The sequence below is a fragment of the Calliopsis andreniformis genome, unplaced genomic scaffold (assembly GCF_051401765.1).
Source record: "Calliopsis andreniformis isolate RMS-2024a unplaced genomic scaffold, iyCalAndr_principal scaffold0412, whole genome shotgun sequence".
NCBI lineage: Eukaryota > Metazoa > Arthropoda > Insecta > Hymenoptera > Andrenidae > Calliopsis > Calliopsis andreniformis.
Window position 1 is genome coordinate 20001 of NW_027480821.1, and position 5000 is coordinate 25000.

Genomic DNA, 5000 nt, shown 5'->3' on the forward strand with positions numbered 1-5000 from the left:
TGTAAGAATAATGAATCGTGCAGCGCTCGCGTGAGGTGTGCCAGTTGATTCCATCGCCAACTCGATATCGGGGTATTTCATGCATCTCGTATGAAACACATTGTCCCGTCGTTGCGTGATGATTCGCTGCAACACCCGCCGCTGCCACGGTCATCTTCGCTCTGTACATTCGCTTCTGGCTGCTTGCGTGAGGCTCCTTGTAAGAAAGGGGGAACGCGCAAAGGGAAAGGAAAGGAAGCCCGCCAGTTCGAGAAGAACGTTTCTTTTTTTTTCCGTCGTGAGTACGCTGCCGATAGTTACAACGCTAGCGTGAGGTGTCGATCACCGATGTCATCGGGCAACATGATCGGGGTCTTGCATGCAATTTCGCATGGAGGACATTGTCCCGTCGTTGCGCGATGCTTCGTCGCACCCGCCGTTGTACGTACGCGCGGCATCTTCGATGGAGCGAAACTGTTCCTTCTCGACTGCCTGCGTGAGGCTTTGTCCCAGCGTTTACAAAGAGCCCGCCAGTTTGGGATGTATCGTTCCCTCCTCGGCGCGTAAGCATTGCGTCGATATATATAGCGCTTGCGTGAGGTGCATCTCCGATAGCCCCGTCGCCACAGCATGATATCGGGGTCTTTCATATCTTATGGAAGACATGGTCCCGTCGCTGCGCGATGTTTCGGTCACACACCCGCCGCTAATATATACGGTGCATACTCGCGCGGCAGAGAGAGGAGAGAGAGCGTGCTTGCCAGCTGCTTGCGCGAGGCTGCGCCCGTTTCTCCTATTTTCGGTGGGAATAATGAAAAGCGAGCGAAGAAGAGGTTAAGGAGAATAACCGATATGAGCGCACGAGTGCGAAAGCAAACGTTTTCCCATTCGCATCCCGCTCCCGGTGTTTCTTCGTCTCTTTACCTCGTTGTTCTCTCCGAACCGTCCAGCGGATGTGGACCCTCTCTTGAGAAAGAGAGGGCCCGGGTAACCTAGGACGCGACACGTATCCCGCGTCGATGTGCGGCCGTAGGGTACGTATTCCTGCCGTGTGAACAACAACTGTGGACCGGCTGTTAACAGCTTCGACTTTCGTGAGTCTGACTCCCAAGAATAATGGAATTTGTGTGTGAATTTAAGGGGATGAGAAAGACCGATCGAAGCCGGCTGCGAAGTCCGTTCTAATCGGCTATCCAAATCAGGAGGGGAATACGTACGTGCAGGGCGCTGCGACAATAAAATGGGGGGTGTCGTTTCAGAGGAGAACACCGTGGATGTACGTGGTTCACTTGATCGGGGTATCCCCGTCGGCTCCATCGTACTCTCCAGGTTGATCCTAGGTTTTTAAATGTACTCTACGCCTGGCCGTTACGGGAACCGTTCGCAATTGCGTGGCGGTCTCCGTGCGGAACCGCATCCCAGAGACCCCTGTGTCGTCACTTTCGTTCGTTCGGACGAAGTGTCGCGACGCCCGAACCTCCATCGACCGTGTGCTAGTTGGAGGCGCGGGTCTCGGATTCTTCCGAACCCGAGAACTATATACGAGTATGATATATATATATACATGAACACAGAATATTAAAATACAACCCTGAACGGTGGATCACTTGGCTCGTGGGTCGATGAAGAACGCAGCTAATTGCGCGTCAACGTGTGAACTGCAGGACACATGAACATCGACATTTCGAACGCACATTGCGGTCCACGGATACAATTCCTGGACCACGCCTGGCTGAGGGTCGTTCACGTAACCTTAAGACTGCTTACGTTGGCATCTCGGTGTCACGTACGAGCGATTGTTGGACCGTTCGTCGGCGTTTGCCGCGGTCGCACGAAAACAAGCGAGAATACGCTCTAGACGTCATGGAGGGAAGAAGGTTGTGTGTACGCGGCAGATGACTGGAGACATCGTCGTCATCGTCGTTGCTTTGTCGTTCCGGACTTGCGTGAGTGCTAATTTTCACACGGCGTCGTGAGTCGCTTAATTTGTCGACCGCCCGTGTGTGTATGTGCACCGCTCCGGACGCAAGCGCGCGGACGTACGATCATCGACCAGCCTCCGTGTCTCGCCAAATACCCTCGTGATTGTTAACAGACAGCGTTCGCTTTTCGTGCGAGTTTTCATCCGCGCTCCCGACGTAGTCTGAAATGATGCGTGTAAGAAAGAGGCGTGCGTAACCCGCAACGACACACAAGAGAGTTTGTCGTGAGACTACAGAGAAGGACAATGAAAGGGTGTGCGAGTGAGCATGAACACGAGATCGCGTATACCCCACCCGTGTAGTGTGGTGAAGAAATGTATGACGAGAAACAGAGCCCCAGGGATTCTAGAGGGATCGTCTTGTTGCAGGAACAACGCGAAAAGGAGGCACTCATTCGTCGAAACGATGAAGTTCCGGGATGCATCTTCCCCGGCCACGTTTCGGTCGAGTCGTTTGTGGCTCCGTGAATGTGTTGTGTTGTACTACAACTTGTTTCTGTATCCTGAATCCTCTTTGGCGAGGCTTACACAGCCGCCATATATATGACTCATCACATAGGGATGACTTCTCTCCTAGAAGGAGGAGGTGGAAAGGTAGCAGCGTCCGGTCGCCCCATGTCTTCGCGTTAGTCGATCGCCGAGAGAGACCGCGCGTCAAGTCCGGTCGTCCAGTCCACGAAAGCTATACAAAAAGCAAGCGGACGGGCGTTAAACCATACCGGCAGTCGCCTGGCGAGAGTCTCTCTCCTTTAGATCGAATTAAACGAGACGCGAAGATGCTTTGGTGTGGCGCATTAAGGACGATGTGACTTACTTTCCGCTGATCACTTCTGGCGAATTACGAGGAGCTTCCTTACCTTTGGAAACGCTGCTGTTGCGTTACGACAACATATTCCGAAGGCACACGGCGAAGTTGGGACGACGCATCGAACATGATCTCAAGTCTCTCTCTCATTTCCCATTTCTCGTAACATTCGTTCACACACTCTGCCTGGTCCGCTTCTCTCGGTTGTGTGCCCCCGTTGTACGAGGATTACGCCACAGCTTCTTTCGTCATTTTTACACATATATAAAATATATCACTCTACGTGTGTGATATATTTAACACGTATACGACGACCTCAGAGTAGGCGAGATTACCCGCTGAATTTAAGCATATTACTAAGCGGAGGAAAAGAAACTAACAAGGATTTCCTTAGTAGCGGCGAGCGAACAGGAAAGAGCCCAGCACTGAATCCCGCGGTACTGCCGCAGGGAAATGTAGTGTTCGGGAGGATCCGTTTATCCCGTGACGTTGCATCGCGTCCAAGTCCATCTTGAATGGGGCCATTTACCCATAGAGGGTGCCAGGCCCGTAGCGACCGGTGCGCGTCTCGGGAGGGTCTCTCCTTAGAGTCGGGTTGCTTGAGAATGCAGCCCTAAGTGGGTGGTAAACTCCATCTAAGGCTAAATACAACCACGAGACCGATAGCGAACAAGTACCGTGAGGGAAAGTTGAAAAGAACTTTGAAGAGAGAGTTCAAGAGTACGTGAAACCGTTCAGGGGTAAACCTGAGAAACCCAAAAGTTCGAAAGGGGAGATTCATCGTCGACAAATGCTGGCTCCCGTTGGTGCGCGAAACCCCGAAAGGGGTGTCCGTCGCTTTTCCGCAAGGAGGGCGCACGGATGTTACGGCCAACGGCGAACGTTCCGGCTACGTAGACGTGCACTTCTCCCCTAGTAGGACGTCGCGACCCGTTGCGTGTCGGTCTACGGCCCGGGCGGTTAGACCGTTGCGTCGCCTTGTGCGTGCGCGACGGACCCTCGGTGACCCGACCGGCTGCGCGACGGTGTTCCCCCAGATGGTATCGGGCCGCAACCAGTCTTCTCATTCGAACGGTGCGTCAGGCCCGCCGCAAGCTCGGTCAGCTTTGTTTGCCCTGTGGTACGGACGTCTTTCCCGTTCACGGGCCTGGCCAGCTGTTAGCCGGCGGAGCCCTCGGACTGGCCAAGCTTTGAATTACCTGTCGGCGGCGCTATTGCTTTGGGTACTCTCAGGACCCGTCTTGAAACACGGACCAAGGAGCCTAACATGTGCGCGAGTCATTGGGATGAGTAAACCTAAAGGCGAAATGAAAGTGAAGGTCGTCCTTTGCGTCGGCCGAGGGAGGATGGGCGCTGCATAGTGCTCCGCACTCCCGGGGCGTCTCGTTCTCATTGCGAGAAGAGGCGCACCTAGAGCGTACACGTTGGTACCCGAAAGATGGTGAACTATGCCTGGTCAGGACGAAGTCAGGGGAAACCCTGATGGAGGTCCGTAGCGATTCTGACGTGCAAATCGATCGCTGGAACTAGGTATAGGGGCGAAAGACTAATCGAACCATCTAGTAGCTGGTTCCCTCCGAAGTTTCCCTCAGGATAGCTGGCACTCACTCCTCCGTTCCTTCGGGGACGCGTCGAGTCTCATCTGGTAAAGCGAATGATTAGAGGCCTTGGGGCCGAAACGACCTCAACCTATTCTCAAACTTTAAATGGGTGAGATCTCTGGCTTGCTTGGTTCATTGAAGCCACGAGATTTCGGATTAGAGTGCCAAGTGGGCCAATTTTGGTAAGCAGAACTGGCGCTGTGGGATGAACCAAACGCAGAGTTAAGGCGCCTAAGTCGACGTTTATGGGATACCATGAAAGGCGTTGGTTGCTTAAGACAGCAGGACGGTGGCCATGGAAGTCGGAATCCGCTAAGGAGTGTGTAACAACTCACCTGCCGAAGCAACTAGCCCTGAAAATGGATGGCGCTGAAGCGTCGCGCCTATACTCTGCCGTCAGCGGCAAGTGGGGAGGGACGGTGCCATTACTGGTGACCGTCCTCCATGAAGCCCTGACGAGTAGGAGGGTCGCGGCGGTGTGCGCAGAAGGGTCTGGGCGTGAGCCTGCCTGGAGCCGCCGTCGGTGCAGATCTTGGTGGTAGTAGCAAATACTCTAGCGAGACCCTGGAGGACTGACGTGGAGAAGGGTTTCGTGTGAACAGCCGTTGCACACGAGTCAGTCGATCCTAAGCCC

The 5000-nt window shown here is 54.0% G+C and overlaps 2 non-coding genes across 2 annotated transcripts in view; both read left to right on the top strand.

The window, feature by feature from the left end:
* The first annotated feature begins 1566 nt into the window (after positions 1-1566).
* LOC143187914 (5.8S ribosomal RNA) lies at positions 1567-1721 on the top strand. The gene has a single exon (XR_013003365.1). It is a non-coding gene; the product is annotated as a 5.8S ribosomal RNA (ribosomal RNA).
* A 1355-nt stretch (positions 1722-3076) lies between these two features.
* LOC143187922 (large subunit ribosomal RNA) overlaps positions 3077-5000 on the top strand; it is a 4056-nt gene continuing 2132 nt past the window's right edge. The window contains exon 1 of the ribosomal RNA XR_013003372.1: positions 3077-5000. This exon is cut by the window's right edge and continues 2132 nt beyond it. This is a non-coding gene — a ribosomal RNA (large subunit ribosomal RNA).